Genomic DNA, 17,757 nt, shown 5'->3' with positions numbered 1-17,757 from the left:
TGGTGAGCAGCTTCTGACATAATGAAGCATCCTCTCTTTTCTCTCCTTCTCTATAACTTTCTCCTTTCTGTTTTTTTTTGTTCTGCCCACCCTCCCCGTCCCCACTGCTCTGTCTGTTTCACTCGCTCCCCCCTCTTCCTTTTCCTCGACTTCTTTCTGCACTCACCCTCCTCCCGCCCTCCTCCTCCCCCTCCTTCCCCCACCTTTGCTCGCTTTTCTCAGGGTCAATTAAGCTACAGTAACTAAACAGCAGAGCACCCTGTCACATTCCATCCAGTCCCCCTTCAATGAGTGACTACAACTTTCACTAAAACAAACGGGCTTTGAAGGAACCTGCTCCAGCAGCTATTACCATATGAACAACTCACTTCCTACCGCACAATGAACTACCTTGACAGACCTTCTCTGGCCTCAGGCTGTCCTTCGTGGAACTGTGTTATTAATGAGGTATAAAGAAGGGCCTGTGTGCAGGTTGTCTGCCCTTTTTTTACCTCTGCTGCTCTGGCCTGGTCCAACTGCCTCTGCTTTCCCAGCGCTGCAATATCTACTTCGTAGGGGGTCGACAGAGCAGCGAAGACGCTCGCTCACGCACACCTAAGTACACAAAAGCTCGCAGCGGGGAGGGCATAAGCACAGAGAAAACGCATGAAACACAAACTTTGATGTACACACACTCGCACACATGTTCACACAAAAACATACACACACTTTCAACTACAAGAGCACCATACTGTGCACTTGAGAGGCCAACCTCCACCAAAGGAAGATCCATTTCTCTTCTCTCCTCCTCATCCACCTCCTCTTCAAGGAAAAACTCCAAATCTCACAGTATGTCAACAGCTGAAATCGTTAAGAGGGAAGAGAGCGGGTACTTCTCGCTCTTTTTTTCTATTTTAAATTGGTTTCAGACATTTTCATGGAAATAAACGCTTGCTTTGCTACTACAGCAGTTTCATCCAATTCATCTATTCATGAAAGCTTTTCCGTTTGCTTTTCTGAGGACCCATTGGACATTGAACTATTTCTTGTGCACAGGAACTGATGTGCTTCCGACAAGAAGTTTGTACAAAAATAAATAGAATAAGAACTGGGTAATTAGCATGAGCTCCCATGCCGTAACTGGAGAGACAGACCAAGACAACAACAGAAAAATAGTTAATCAGAACAGCAGAAATTGTAGGAAACATCTATTCAAATACAGCACAGAATGAATTACTTATTACCAGAGATGTAGCTAAACTTCCCTGCCTTGTAACGGCCAATATCTGTATGTGCTCAAGGGCTAACTGTAAATGTCAGTAATATCTCCTGTGGTGACAAATCTGGAAATTCACACCCTGCAGGCAGGTAAATTAGCTTTTATCGCAAACTGATACTTTTTCTCCGTATCTCTATACCTTCAAGGCTGAGAGAACAGATCTGCTATACATTCAGTCAAACAGCCATGTTAACAGAAACAGAGATTGGGGGGGGGGGGGGGGGGGGGGGTATCATATGATTTGTTGAGGCACCCAACACGAGTTTGTTTGTCTTATCTATACATTTGATCTGTTTTGGGGAGGAAGTCTAGTTGAATGGCTCTTTGTGATAGACCACGATGGCTTACATCCTCTGGCCTGCAGGGTGGGTGGGCAGAAACACAATCAGATAGGTTCGATTGACCACTCGACGACGCTCAATGGAATCATGTTCTTCTTTGTTTGAACATGAAAAATCAGACCTATAGTGCGTTTCAATACAGGAAACACAGCGTACGCCCTGCAATCAGAGCTACTACCCACGCTAAATGTGACATATCCTTTCATCACATCACAATGAGAGAGAAATGCTGTATTCACCATGTTGCCAGAACCTGTACTAGTCATTGCTGTTCGAAAACAAGATTGTGTGTTCTTAGTTTGGCCACACTTTGATGTTGAAATTAAGGAACATATTGTGACTGAAAGAACTTGGAAAGAACAGATGGTGTGACAGCATTTTATATTATGCAGCAATATTGTAACATACCTTGTTGCAGTGCTCCCAGTTAAGTTGTGGGGAATGTTGGTGCCAAAAACCATCAAGCCAGAGAAATCTGCTGTTTATGTTTAATGTGTGAGGTTTATTCGTGTCTCTGTGACCGAGCCATTAGATTGATACAATTTTAGATACAACAGTCGCACCAGTCAAGGACAAAATTGTTAAAAACCTCTCACTGAGTATGTTATTTTATATCTAGACATGATTATATATATATATATGTTTGTGGCTAATTCAGTAAATATGTGAAAAATCTAAGTAAATAAGTAAAGTTAGTAAATTAAAGTTAAAGTTCTAAGTAAATGATTGAAGTAAATGATTTACTGGATAGGTAATTCTGACAGTTGACCAATTTCCATAATCTCACAGTATATTTGCACCTGTACATTACATTAATGGCAATGTGTCCATAACATGGCTGCAAATAATAATTTCATTAGGGATTAAGGTGAAGATTGTGTCATTAATTAATGAATCCATCATTTTGTCTATAAAATGTCAGCAATTAGTGAAAAATGTCCACTATAATTTTCCAGGACCTTAGATGATGTATTCAAATATTTTGTTTTATCAGAGCAAAAGAGAGTCAGTTCAGGGATTCAGAGCAGCATCACACCGTCCAAACTGAGAAGCTGGAACCAGCAAATCTTTGCTTGCTTAGATTTTTTGCTTAAATACATGACTGGGATGATTCATCGATTACCAAAAATAGTTGCTGCTTAATTTCCTGTTGATCGCCTCATTGATAAATCGATTAGTTGTTTCAGTTCTGGTCCATACAAACCCAGCCGACCTCTCTCTCATCATTTAATTGCAGGCATCTGACACCAACAAAACAAAGAAAACCTGAGTCACAGAATCAGGCTTCTCACGGATCAGATCTTCATCTGACCACAAAGTCATCCGACTCCCTGCACATGTCCAACCTACGGACACTTGATACACAGAACCCAGCCCAAAACCCTGATAGTAGATACCAGAGAGGGATGCATAAGAAACCCAGCCCATAGCATAGCATGTCTTCACCCTCAGGCAATGTGTGTTTTCTGAGAAGCTGTGGATGTATGGGTGACATTGAGAGGCTATATCTATGATATATGTTTGCTTGTGTGCGCATACTTGCATACCGGAGTGTGTGTAGCATATGCATGAAGGTGTGTGCACTTTTGTATGCGCATCCAGAATTTCCAGCTATAACCACCGCAGTGCCATAAAAGCTTGTCTAAAGCTTGTTATCTCTCGCACATATTTGTTCATCAAACTCCACCATAAAAGCCCTCAGAGGTGGATAAAGTTCCATCATCCGCCAAGTAATAAAATACACTATTTGTCCTCTTATACAAATGGCTGCAATACAGGTGCGCTCCTCTTTCTGTCCATTTGAGAGATAGTTATCAGTTAAAAGGGTAACCAAAGCCTCTTCACTTGTTGTGTCCTCCCCCTTTTCTCTGCATTCGGCTCCTCATTACACCCCACTGTGAATAATATCTCCTTTTAGCTCTGTTTACTTGAGACATATGGCAGGCCTACTGTAGTCAGCAAGCTGTTCCTATGACTAACCTTCCCACTATGGTTTTGTTGCACCCTTATGACCACATCATATGATGAGACGACATTTAAGCACATTTGAACCATGAGCTGAACTCATGACAGGGAGAGGTTTTGTCTAAAAGGGGAAGGCAGTGGTCATTCAGGAGCAGAGGGAAGCCACACGGGGAAAAAAGTTCTTAATGCCTCCATTGATTACAATCTCACCATCCGCTCCTACGCCCTCCTTAGACGTAATACAATGCATCCCGGGAATGAATAACCATTGCTAATGGCTATAAAAAGCTCTTGAGAATCGGCTAACGTTCTAGCCACTAAAATCGATATCTCCCCCAACCACAATCTTTATTTAATCTCAATATAGTGGCACAAGGAATTAAGGATGAAAAGTGGATGAGAAATCACTCAGGACACATAGAACAGAACGGGAGATTTTATCCTAAATTGACTGAAGCGCTGTCACTGCATCCTTGTACCTATCTAAGGTTTGCCCACTCTAACAGCATGTTAACCGGTTCCAGACTGATTCACCCATACTAAAAATCCACTCAGTTGCTATCTGGTCAGGTGCTTTGGATAAAAATAGCGCCACTCTCCCTCTGTTATGTCAGACCGACTCCTATCAATCGCAAAGGATTCCAAATAACAATCAATTAATTAAATGCATCTCCCCTGTGCTCATCCTTTCCATTCAGTTGATGCTGTAGTCACAGCCCAGGCAGTATTTACTATAGTAATTAGTCCAGTGTTACAAGCATGGAAATCACCGTGATGAAGGAATAACTATCTGACTGCCTCCAGGGTGGGACAGGCAATGAGCGCACTCAAATAGACAGTCACGCCTTATTATGCAAGTGGTGGAGGTAAGAAATACAGCCTCCCCAGGTAATTGAGGCCTTGTAGGCTGCTTCTTACAGACAATCACTCTAAACAAGACTTAGACGCTGGTGTAAAGTAGAAATGAAAACAGCTGAAAACAGCCCCCGAAGTGGTTTCTCTCTCCATAATCAGCATATCTCACGGTCCAGAATAAAATATGAAGTATTCTAATATTAAAAAGTGGAGAATTATGAGTTGCCTCTGTGAAATTTAAATACCATGCTTGTACATGGTGCTAAAGTGACTTCCCTACTATTCTTACAAAAGCGTCTCTCATTCTTTCTTGAGCCGAACTGCACCACATATGTCGTACAAAGTTATGGTCAATATGTACTGGATAACAGCTGTTATGTGCCAAGTCCTTCAGCAGTTCTACAATAGGATGTACTTTGAACCTGACGTATTTCAAACCTTTCAAACCTTTAATTGCTCAGCTGTCACAGGTTTATTGGCTCTAGGCTAGGGCTTTCTTTATTGAATTTACGTGTTTATGTTTGTTTGTGAATGCTTCAGTGCATGTGAGGGCATGCGGGTGTGTGTAAGAAGTGCGTAGACCTGTAAGTGTAGTAGGCTACAGAAATGATCCAATTATTGCTGACCAGAGTGTTGTAATGACATCAAATATCTTTGTTCGAGTCGTCTATGCTATCTGTGACTGTTCATTTACTGAAGTCTAGGTCACGCAGCGTCAGACAGCTTGACTAACACAAAAGCACACACAGACAAACACACTAAGTCCTTCACCTGTTAATGTGTGATACAAATGACTGCTGCTGCGGCGCCAGTGTGAACACACCACCATGTCCCATCTTATCGGCTGGCTACATGAAAACCTGTTTGTTCTAGATAGAGTCTGCAACAATCAACCAGTCAGCTAGAGGGAATTCAGCTGGCCCTGGATGACTGCACCTCACAGGACTGAACAGGGACACAAATCCGCCACAACACAAGGAAAGGATGAAGATCAAAGTCAGGTACAGACTGAATGACAACAATAGGCCTACACCGCAGGATCAGCTCAACACTCCAAAACCCCCCAATCTTATCTAGGTCAGAGCTGAAACACCAAAGACTCATCCCACCTCCTTTTCTTGCTGTCTGATTTCTTTGTTGTCATGTGTGGTGATGTAACATACTGTAACTTTGCAGTGTAAAAGATGGAGACCAGGTAGTGGAGCCATGTGTTGAAAACACTCAAAGAATAGTAGCAATACTCTCTCTAATAACTGAGTCATTGAGAACGTAATAAAAGAAGAATGTTCCAAAAATTCCCAATGTAGTTACCCCTAAAATATAGGTTTAAAAACACCTGGGTCAGAGTGATAAAGTCTCCTGATAGGGATATGAATCCAAAACAAAAGACAAAATATCACTGAAGGAAAGAAAATGAGTTGTTCAAAGTTGTAAAAAGATCCAGCCTCACCATGTAAATGATTAACAGATAGTGGACCTAGATAGTCTCACTTGCCATCCTGTGTTCCTATCTAGTTACCAGGCTAGCATTACTAGACTAGCTAGCATTACTACATAGAAGCACCCAGTGTTAGCTCACATGTACTCTGACACAAACACAGAAAGAAAGGGAAGAGGAGAGAAACTAAAGAGGGGGTGACTAATGAATTGGCTGTCTTCTGTTTTTCCTACCTGTCAAACAGCTGAGAGCAGCAGCTTAAAAGCCTTAAGGCAAACAGGATTTAATATTGTGAGAACACAACGCAGTTCTAATAACCTCTTCCAAAAACAGGAATAATTCTGTGTGATGGAGTCTGACCAGTTTTGACTCATCAACCCTCTTCTGAGGAGCTGGGCACATAGCCATCCCTCCTCACTCAGACTCCAAACCCAATTAAATAATCAAGGGTTCAACTGCTGTATAATACCACAATCAATAAACAGAGGATTTGTTGGCTATTTGGATGAAATTAAACAGATCCCACAAGAAACAAATACAAAGAATTTATCAGTGAAGCAGATGAGACAGTCCCAGATTATTCGAGGATAGGAGAAGATCAAAAGACACAGCGTTTCAGTATGCAGCTTCTGCAATGGCCAATCAAACCAAACTACTCAGAGACCAAAATAGGCCTCATTGCATATTTCTCATTCTCTACACACTCCAATTTATGCAAGAGTGCATACATAGACAAACAAGACACTGGTTCAAACGCATGCACATAACCTCACACACATCCACAAAGCAAAGCAGAAGCAATCACCTCCTGGATAATCAAGTCAGCACACAAATCAAAACCTTAACAGGTTTAAAAACGCAAAGAGGCTTTTTAACAAATAACGTAAAAAAAAAAAAAAAGGCCCCCAGTAGACTGTGATGAATGAATCGAGCCAAGCATGCTGTGAACATTATCAGAGAAGGGAATGAATGAATACATTATTATGCAAGGCACAACTTCTCTTTTCCTGCCTCACAGCTTGTCTGTCTTCCAGCCTATCAACCTGCTTGCCTGATTACCTGCCCACATACAGAGCATCTTTTGTCCAGATTAAAGGGGCATGAATGGGTGCGAGGTGAAATATTATTTCTTTTCACGAGAATTCATTTGGAATCGGAGACTGTCTGTCTGTTAGTCATTTTCCGGCCTGTCTCTTTCCCTAAATGTTTGCTCCTGCCTCCTAAAAATTTTATTCATTTACAGCTCATTTGCATTAATTAATATGTTTTGTAAGAAACATAATGATATTTGCAAACTGTCTGATGCGATGCAAAATGTTAGCAGCATGATTAAAGGAGTAGCTTTACTTTTTCAGTAAACCAAAACCACAATTTAGTTTTTATAAAACTAGTGAAACTTTGGTTTTAGTGGCCTAGACCTAACAACACAGGAGATACAGAACATGATCCCTCAGTTTGGAGTCTCCGGCTTTGTAAGTCCAACCATTCACCTTGACCTCCTTCCTGTGGCCTCTGAGCAGAGTAAGGATATTATCTTTCCTGGTTTATAAAAACATTCTCGGTAAATATCATTCAGGCAGCAGTTACATTTCTTCCATGAGGTATTTGGCAAGGCAAATTAATTTAAATATATCTCATAGGAGATATGGTTGTCTTTCTAACTGTCTACCTGCTAGTCTCTATTTGCCTATCAGACTTTCTTCCTCCCAGTGACAGCTCAGGCTGCTGTCACACTAACATTTAATCAGTCCAGCAGCCCTGGCTATACTGAGCAGTCTCCCTGTACTGACTGAATTGTGTGCGAGTGTGTGTGTGTGTGTGTGTATGTGTGTGTGTGTGATGTGAGTGGGCCTTTGTGAGGCCTCCACTCAGCAGAGTGATGATAAGTACTCCCAGCCCAGCGCTCTGCATGAGCTGATGGGCAGACAGGCCAAGAACACTGGGGGCCTTGTGGTTGGGCGTGTGTGTGTGTACATGTGTGTGTATCGTGGTGAAAAGGGGGAAGACGGTGGCTGGGGACTGGAGAGTGTGTGTGAGCCTGTGTGTGTGTGTGTGTGTGTGTGTGTGTGTGTGTTTCTTTTTTTTGACCAGCCCCGCCACCAGACCATGCCACATGGCTACAATTTGTTCATTAGCTACGTAATAAATGTACACACACACACAGAGGTAATATTGTTCCGAGTTCTGCCTGATTGGATTCTGAAATAGAGGACCCTCAGGGGAATCACTTGTAGTCTGCCAGCAACTGTGACCAGAGAAGCCTGATTTCTTAACAAGGTTTGAGGCAAACTCTGAGGAAACACATGTAGCCTGCATTTTTCTATTTGCTGTGCGAAAGACTGTGAATATAGACTAAAATAATATTGCTTCTGTGAGGTTTCCGATATTAGTGACTATTATCCACAACTTCATCTAAATTGTTTAGATTGCTTTCATATGGTTGAATGTCAAAGTCTTTCCTTATCACATTTCATGTTTATGTGTAAGAATAACTACAGGTCATTGTAAAGATTTACCAGTCACCTGGAAATAATTAATATTCACCCAGGGCCAATAGCAGCAATCTATCATCATAATCAGTGGCACAGATGAGCTCGGGATGGTTGTTACAAATTACCTGCTGTCTAGGATATCAGTCGATGCCTGTTTGAGCTGAGGTTGTCCTGCCAGGTTTAGGGTCAGCTGATAAATGTTTGTATCACGGGATTAGAAAGCGATATTAGGTTATGTGAAACTATATACCTGCTGACAGATCATTTAAACAGAAATGTTGCTGTGGAGGAAATCCAGAAATGTGGATAATAAACAAAATCTGTCTAGGCTCGTTTGGCACGCGCATGGAAACCAGCAGTGGGGCTTTGGAAGAAGAAGCCGCTTGTTCCACATTCAGCGAGGCTTATTGCCTCTGGGAGAGTATGACTGCTGCTTTGCCATGAGCATACAGATCACCTTACACACTGCCTTTTCCTCTGCTTTGATGACTGATGCACACACACATACACACACCCACACGCATGTCCACACACACACACGGCCATGCATGCCTGCTTCCACAGATACTCAAGAGCACTAAAACAAAGGATTTGCGCAGACCCACAGACCCACACACACCTTTACCCCATCCCCCACCTGGATTAATTCACCTGCTGCACCTGAGAATGCGACCGCTATGATGTCACCTGCAATCCCATCACTTCAAAGCACAAAAGCACCTCGGTGCCATCAGCACAAACAGCAAACGCACCCTCTCACTTCCTCCTTTGTCCCTCTGTCCCTTAATGGTCATCCCCCTGCAGAAAGTCCATACATGGCTATGGGAGAATTACACAGTGTACTCTACAATCAGGTATTCTTGGGTTCATGCCCATTGGCAGTCACTGTGTGCACCACTGTAACAATGACAAGCTTTCTTTATTCCTCTTCCCTCTTACTTACATTAAAAAACAACCCGGTATGTGAATGTGTATGTGTGTGTGTGTGTGTTTGTGTGCGCACGCGCACGTGTCTTTTGTGTGTGAGTTTTGTGTACACACATTTGAGTGAAAAGTGGTTGAGTGCGCTGAGAATCCCATGATTACAGTGCTGCCGGTTGCCTACTCTTCAAAAAAGCTCCCATTGGAAATTCTCACAAGTGGGGTATGATATGATGAGACAAGGCGATAATACAACCACCACATTAGTGCATGGTTAGCCATTAAAAGACCCAAATGAGATTATGAGGTCATATGGGAGGTACAAAGCCTACAGCCAAAACAAGAACTGCTTCTCTCAAAGTAACGGCGCATGTTTGGTATTCCCTCCGTACAGGGGAAGGAAAATATAGAGGTAGAGAGAAAGAAAACAGGACAGGAAAAGGAAGAAAGGGAGAAGGGCAGACAGATAAATACAAAGAGACAGAGACAAAGAGACAAAGCTTGATAGCAAGAGGTATTCCCTGCCTTGGAAATTTCCATAGCGGTCGATTTCCGTAGTAATCCATCATTGAATAACACATGAATTCAGCATGATTTACCATCAAAACATCCAACTGAGCATGAAACAGGAGGCCCTGGCCCATCTTCCATCTCAGCTCAGTGGAAGGCTTTTCCATTGTAAAGCAAGGTGAAATAACAGCCGCTCAATGTACTGTAACACACTGGAGATGCACCAGCTCCAAGAGCATGCTATTCACAAGATGATGCCTACTGTGAAAATATTCTTTTGCTCCCTTTAGGATGGAGAGAGCAGTTTTTATGTGTGTGTGTAATATATATATATATATATATATACACACACACACATATATATAAAAATGTGTGTGTCTGTATGTGCGTGTGTGAGAGACTGAAAAGATTCATGCACAGAAGGAGGTAGAGGGTTCACTGCTGAGATAAAAATGGAATCCATTTTGGTTCTTGAAGCACACTCATCCATGGTGTGAGGACCTGCTCGGTGCGTTAGCCTGCCATTGCTCTTTCAATCACTTCCCCTCTTTCCTCCTCTGCTCGGTTTCAATTGTTCCGCCTTCCCCTCGCTACACTGTTTATATCGTTTCCTCCTTTCCTCCACAGTCACACCTCTGTCCTTTCCTTTCCTTCCCTCCTCTCTCCTCCTCCTCCTCCTCTTCCTCTCACTTCTCCTCTCTCTAGGCAGCCAGGCGCCCCAACACTGTCTCAGGTCCTGAAACTATGGCAACGGAATGAGAGAGAAAGCGCTCTCTATGATTAATAGATGAGAGATGCAGTGCCAATCGCTGGGGCCTGGGGAGGAGGGACAGATGCACTCCAACAACACCACGCACACATGCACGCAATGTCACAAGCATACACACTGAGTACACACACTAGCACTCCACCACCACCACCCCCAAACAACACACACACATTAACCACCCTCAGCGCTTTGTGGTACTACACGCACAGAAAATGGGAAAGGGTCTGACTTACACAGCTCAAAGAGACACATAGGCACAGTGAGTTATAGGCAGAGTTAGGGCTGAAGGAGCAAACGAAGAGGCGGCAGAGTTCTCCTGATGCTTAACATCCACATAACACACACCTACTTGTTGGCCGCCGACAAGCAACCTAACCACAGAAATAACCACAAGCCACAGCAGCGGATGCGGCCCTAATGAGTCTTAACAGATTGTGGCCGTCTCCGTGACTCACAGCTGGCTGCTCTCACCTGTAAAAGCACAACAGCAGGACGGGAACTAGGACATCGTATTTTTATGCTGCGAACCACAATTTACATCATCTGATCTGTAGTACAAGACTTGGCTCTTTTCAAGGCCAGTCATTCATCCATCTCCCAGGCAATCACACAAAGCCCCGCTGCTTTTGGATTATCCCTGCAAATGCATTTCCTTTCCATTTGAGTAATGACAGGCAACCAAAGTCAGCTGTGACAAAGGTATTACCACATGTTAATGCCGCATGTACTAAGTATTTAAAATACAAAATTTCCATGAGGAGAAAGCTGATGTTATAAGCCGATGTTAAATGTTTCCGTCGATGTGCTTTCGATTGGCACGCAAGTGACAAAGTTTGGCTCCTCGACACTCTTCTCTTAGATGGGCTGGCTATCACTTTCTAATTCACTTAATTTCCAACAACAAAGCTTTGCCAAGGACCAAGAGCCAACACACCAACAGACACTCAGCCAGTTCTGCCAATTGCGCCCAGCCCAAAATAAGCCTTTTGCTTGGTCCCTTCATGCCTCTGGCTTTCTTGGCACATAAAACACGCTCAATCAATTATGCTAATGTAACGAGTATGAAAAATGTTTAACACATGGACGGTTAATTCGGTGGATGCACTGTAGAGTTATTTATAAGAAGCCGGAAGGGTTAAGGGTAAGTGGGAGAAAGCAGCCAGTTAGAACAACACAGTTAAACTTGGAAAGTGGAACACTATGCGTCCATGCGTGTGTGAGAGAGAGAACACGGACCAACACGCTGAAGCAAGTGATTAGCGAAGTGATTACATTTTCAATGAGCCATGCTGTGACTAGAGCACACTGAACCATACTGCACGGTGAGATATATTAGATCCCTATAGTACATCGAATATCATTTATCATCGCCTACAAACAGTGGGTGATATGTTCCAACTTAACTAGAAAGGATGAGGGGCAGTGAGCAAATAAACTGCTGGTTCTTTGGAAAATCAAATATATAAACAAAGGAGACACATGGACATTTAGGCACAGCTGCCACCTCCTTTCATCCTGTATAATATCATCCAGTAGGTTTTCTTAGATAAAATGAAAGGTATTTATCAAATAATGAGTTCAGCTTCAGAGGGTCAAGGAAATCATAACCAAAAAATTGAGAGCAACGGAGCAGCAGAAGGTGCCGTGGAAAAATGTTTACGCAGAGGAGGAGTTGTGTAATTTTTTATAGCAGGTAACAATATCTTCCTGTTTCTTTTTTCACCTTCTGAATCACAGCAGACTCTCACTAAATCTGAACAGCCCACTTGAGTGCAGCTAAAAATCAGCAAATGTGCCATGTAACATCTGTGATGGACGGCTCCATTGAAATACAAGCGCCTTTGATTATGCTGGCCTGTATTTCTAAAAGCAAAATGAGCTAAAACACATATGCAAGCTCATGATTATACTTTTTTAGCGATCCACTAGTGGAGCTAGATTTAGCGTTAAGGCGCTGTAATTGAAGCAGCAGTGATTTAGAAGGATGTGAAATCTGGAAAATGGGTTAAGCATCAATAAATCAGGCTGCAGATGAGTGAGAGGGGTTTGATGCTTTCTCACACTAATTGAAAAAAAATAAAAATAAAGCACCAGCCCACACACCAAGGACGCGCATCAATAAAGCATGGCTGTTATAAAATATGCATAAATACACACACACTATTGAACACTAGGTATTGACACTGACTGAATGAGGACCAGTGGTTAACAGCAGCTGACCGGTCTCATTGTTTATAATAGAAGGCCAATTCATTTGAAGGGGAGCAAAGCCATTTATCAATTATTCAGACCTACTACACTCAAGCTGCATCTGCATGTGTCTTAACTGTCAAAGGTAAATACTAACTCTCTCTCCATCGCGCTCTCTCTCTCTCTCTGCCTCACACACTCACACACACACACACACAGACACACACACACACACACACACACACACACACACACACAGTGTGACAAATTCACATCAGTCACACACAATGCCATCCCCATTGCTATTGTGAAGGGATCGGCGGATCAAACTCTCCACGGAGAATTGCTCCAAATACAAGCAACAACTAAGGTCGCTCTGCTCTATTCTGCCTCTCCAGGAAGAGCACAGGCAGGCTGCTGTCACAAAGGTAAATCATGCTGTAATTCATGTATCAGCACCACAGCATGTCCACATGTATAAAGTGTTAATGACGGGATTAGCTCTCTGGTTTGTGGTGTTGTAGTCTTCATGAAACAGTATGGTGGGATTTACAGCCCGTGCAACATCTCAAAAAAATGCCTCCAGGACATTTGAATGCCTTGAGGCTAATGTTGGAGGAGGAGCAGTGGTAAAATGTTAAAACATTCTGCTATTGCGCATTCAAGATCTATGTGTAATCCCCAGCACAATATGTATACTGACTGCAAAAAAAACAAAAAAAAAAACAAAAAAAAACATAAGGTAACAGATGAAAAAAGTAAACAGGCAACAAACAGGACTACCAAATATTTCCAGCGATTTCAGGAAGAACAGATGAAATACAACACCCTTTCCACTCCGAGCGGGCACAAAACATTTCTTTGTTTTTCTTTCTTCTTTTTTTTTTTTTTTTTAATATAAGGTTGATATCAGAATCGTGTTTCCACAACACCATGTGCTGCTGCTGAAAATCAGCTGGCAGGAGGCACTTTTTTCTTTTTTTTTGCTGTGGCCATTCACTACTCCTTATATTCACCCCTTTCTCTCATCACCCTTGCACACTTCCTAATCTATAACCTACATTTAGAGTTGCCCAAATCCTTTTTCCAGCTTTTCCCAGTGCCTCTGGGGGCGAGGTGGGGAGGGGAGGTGGGGAGTGGTGGGTGGCGGTGGGTGTGTGTGGGGGGGTGGTCTTCCATACTGGGAGAGGAGAGGAGAGGGAAAACACTGGGAGTGACTGGGTGTTGGCAGTCAGGCTGCTGGATGTGGTTTGTGAGGCCTCTATCTCCTCTCCCAGCTTGTTAAAGCAGCAGCACTTCATTTAATGGCAAATCCACTTCTGAGACCGGTGCAATTTCATCTCCTAGTCAGAATTACAAACATGCGATTGATCCTTTAGACCAGAGTAACAGTGACCACTCCGCCTCCTGGTAGCTTGAAATCCCTGATCACACCCTATAGCCAGTGTGTGGTGTGTGTGTGTGTGTGTGACAAAAAGAGGAAAGGTTTCACTTAACAATAAAAAAAAAATTCTGCATGTAAAATCACTGGTAATTAATTCACATCAAGTCTCTTTAATTCAGGAGTTTTATAGAAAGGATTAAAATGGATAGAGAAAGATTGTAAACACAGGCTGCATCATTAGTCTACATGTAAATTTCTGCTCTCATTCTGAATCTTCAATCGTGGAAATCAATGGCAAATGAAAATCCCATCATGCTCTGCAATAATGGAGCAAGCACTTTACTGTTTATGCGTTTTCATAACAAATCAGGAATGCATATGTTAGTAGGCTCCTATAACTCCTGTAATTTTTCATTTTTATTTCAGATCTACATCTGATAGTTTTGTGGCTGTAGCTGTGTAACATCTTCGGGGAGTCAGCGAGATTGAAAAAGAAAAAAAAAAAAAGCACCGTTAGCCGGAGGACAACAGTCGGTTCGAGTCCTGCAAGTTCCCACGAGCATATTTCCTATTTGCCGTAGCCTCCGTGTACCTGCTACACGGAATGATACTGACATTGTTTTCCTTGTGTCTCGGCTCAGTGTGGTCTGCAATAGGTCCTCTGAGACTGACACTTCTTTAATCTATATGGGTAAACAGCATAAGAGGGATTACGCACGAAATTGTGGTCTGTTTATATCGCTAGAAGGCATACATCTTGTAGGAAGCATCGCATTTCTAATTTGGATTGAAAAACAGGCACTTTCTGTTTTTTGGAACTTCAAAATATGCTCTGTAAAAACGCAAATTTGCCCTAAGTTGATAAAGTAACCCTGTGAAGCGTGTGCACTTGTCGCCCGGCAGCCTGGCTGTAACAGAAAACAAGCCTCCGGGGCTGGAAGAAGACTGGTTACAGGCTGTGAGCGCACCTAAAGTTTGAAATAAACAAAGAAATCTTACCTTCAGCTCATGAATGGATATGCTTCGGAGTGGTTATACAGCTCTGTCCTTTAGTAATCCATGAGATATGGCTCTCAAAGCAGTTCAGACGGTGCTCGTTTCAGAATAACAATACGAGCGCTACTTTTCTCTAGCGCTTCTTTTTGTTACATGCCGCGCTCAAATCACACCTCTTCAAATCGGAATATCCATCGGAAATCCACACTAGAGAGAAAAAAGAGCGACGTTTTGGCTTTTAAACTCCCCTCGGGTGAGCTGAACGGACGGAACCAACCGGGTGTCCCAGCACTAGCTACGGAGCTGAACGCAGTCCTTTCCACAAAAGCCGACGGTCATCCTATTTGGAGATGAAGCTTCTTACCAGACTGGAGCGGAGCGCAGCGAGCCCAGCTGTCACCCACCCGCTACACACACACTCTCTCTCTCACACATACATACTGTAGGGAGGAGCTACGTCTCTGGAACGGGGAGCTATTGTGTCAATGGGTGCCAGTTATGGACAACTGTATTTCTATTTTTACGCAGCGACATTTCATAAGAATGCGCGTTGGAAAGGGAGAAAGCCTGAGCGCTATTAATAGTTTTGACAAAGGAGGAGGAAAAAAAAAAATTAAAAATATGAAGAGGTTAGTTAGAAATTCAAATGAGATTAATTGGCGTTTTGTAGCCATGCAGGCTGCTCCGCTGGCTCTGTGTCATGCAAACTGTCACTGGTAATTTTGAAGACACAATAAAGATGAAGGTCCTGCTTCATTCCACCCGCATCACCCCACTTTCTGCGCTTTTGTTTTTTGCGCACAGCCCATGCGAATGTGATAAGACATGGCTCTAAGCCTGTCTCTCGTCTCAGCACCGCCCTTCCTTCCCTGGTGGTCCCTCCTGGTCCCAGGCTGGCACGCGAGTACGCACACAGAAACGAGTTTTTGTTTTTTTGTTTTTTTACAATCACTGCGTTTTTACAAATGGTCTGTCACTTTATTTGGCCTTCGATCTAATCAGAGGGGCCATCAGGTGAAGTCTGAGAACAATGGCAAAGTTCAAAAAGTTGTTGCTGAAATTTACGGTACATTGAGACTACAATCTATCTATCTCTCTCACACACACACACACACACACACACACACACACACACACACACACACACACACATCAAGCCAAACTAATTTGTCAGATTAAAAACTGCAAACCTGCCACAAAACACAAACTTAACTACTTGCACATGCTCTGAAATACAAACACACATTATATCACAGCGCACGAACACCTGTGTAGACATCTAGATCGTATATAGATATACAGTATAAACTCCAGAAGGACAGAGCTAATGTGTGTGAGGCTTTGGGCCTGTCATTATATAATAACAGACCACCTGTGAAAGCAGTAGTGTGAGTGTGTGTGTGGTGTGTGTGTGTGTGTGTGTAATTGTGCTCCTGTAGTAGTAGCCTGTCAGACACTATTGCTGTCTTGTTACTGTAACAGCTCGGTACAATGCTGCCTCCACAGGCTCGATGCCAAACACTATACCACTGTTCTTTAATGTGAAGTAATGCACCCGTGCCTGCCAACCCTTTCCTCATCTGTTATCATTTAATTTGCTTCAAAAACAAAACTCATTTACCGTCATGCAACTCAACCATCACACAGGGCCGTGCACAGGAGGGAGAAAACATAATAGCTCTGCTGTTTTTCTATCATTCACTAAAGCAGATATGCATCCTGTTTGTTTAAAAATATCTCATTATAAAGAGACTGGAGTTAGAATGTGGTTAAAAAATATGTAGAAACATACATTTTCATGGCAATTAACTGCTTAGAGTGCATTTGTATATCATACATCTCATCATTACAGTATGATGTACAGTGGTCTTGTCAGAGTTCATTACAATTCTGTGTGTTAACTGTGTGTTGTTGACACATGCAGGTGAACCATTATGCATAGTAGATACAAAATCAGATGAGAAAAGCATCTTGGTGTACTAACATCAATAGTCATGCAAATGCTGGAAGCCTCTAACCAAAACAAACTACATGCAGCCCTTATTTCACACATTCTAACTCCATCTTTACATTCTTTAATCTCTTTCTCTCTCTGTCTCACTGGCTCTCTCTCACTCTCTAACACACTTTGTAGTGCAAGTGTTGCGAAGTGTGGGAGGCGGGCAGGGTATAATTCAAGCTCAATAATGTCAAGATACACACCAGTTAGTTTGAACTCTGGAAATATGCTTGTGTCAGAGCTTATCCCGCTTTATCTTGCTAAAGTTGTGCCAGGCACAATAGGACTCTCCGTGTGGAGGAGAAGCAGAGCAACTGCCACATCCTGGACAGGGACAGACAGCAGGCACACACCAGCATTTCTTCAGGGACTCAGCTCAGCTCCATGCTCAGGCTTTTTTCATCTCCTGACTAGACTGCAGCAGATCTTATAACTGCCTGTCTCCTCTCCTATCCCTGGAACATGATCTAAAACATCACCTTTCTTCTGCTGATTTCAATGGCTTCCATTAATCTCCTACGGCCTGAAAAGATACTAAAGAAACTATGCCCACCTTCCTCTAGACAGTGTGTACTATTAAAATCTCTGTAACAACACGCAGTTGCGCAATTTCCTGTGATTCTGACACCTCAACCCCCC

At 42.8% G+C, this 17,757-nt stretch overlaps 1 protein-coding gene across 3 annotated transcripts in view; it reads right to left on the bottom strand.

The window, feature by feature from the left end:
- sema6a (sema domain, transmembrane domain (TM), and cytoplasmic domain, (semaphorin) 6A) overlaps nt 1-17,757 on the bottom strand; it is a 105,240-nt gene that overhangs the window by 86,449 nt on the left and 1,034 nt on the right. For 2 of the 3 annotated variants that reach the window (XM_023394251.2, XM_023394252.2), the window contains exon 1: nt 15,123-15,533. The exons of the other annotated variant lie outside the window; for it this stretch is intronic. The gene's annotated coding sequence lies outside the window, so the exon portion shown is untranslated. Of the gene's footprint in view, nt 1-15,122; nt 15,534-17,757 lie in introns of those variants that run through there. 3 annotated transcript variants of the gene reach the window in all.

Source organism: Seriola lalandi, unplaced genomic scaffold, assembly GCF_002814215.2.
Source record: "Seriola lalandi dorsalis isolate HSWRI2012SDOR001 ecotype SW California unplaced genomic scaffold, Sedor1 jcf7180002054946, whole genome shotgun sequence".
Taxonomy (NCBI): Eukaryota; Metazoa; Chordata; class Actinopteri; order Carangiformes; family Carangidae; genus Seriola; species Seriola lalandi.
Note: the sequence above shows the minus strand (reverse complement) of the source record. Positions and strands in the feature narration are given on the sequence as shown.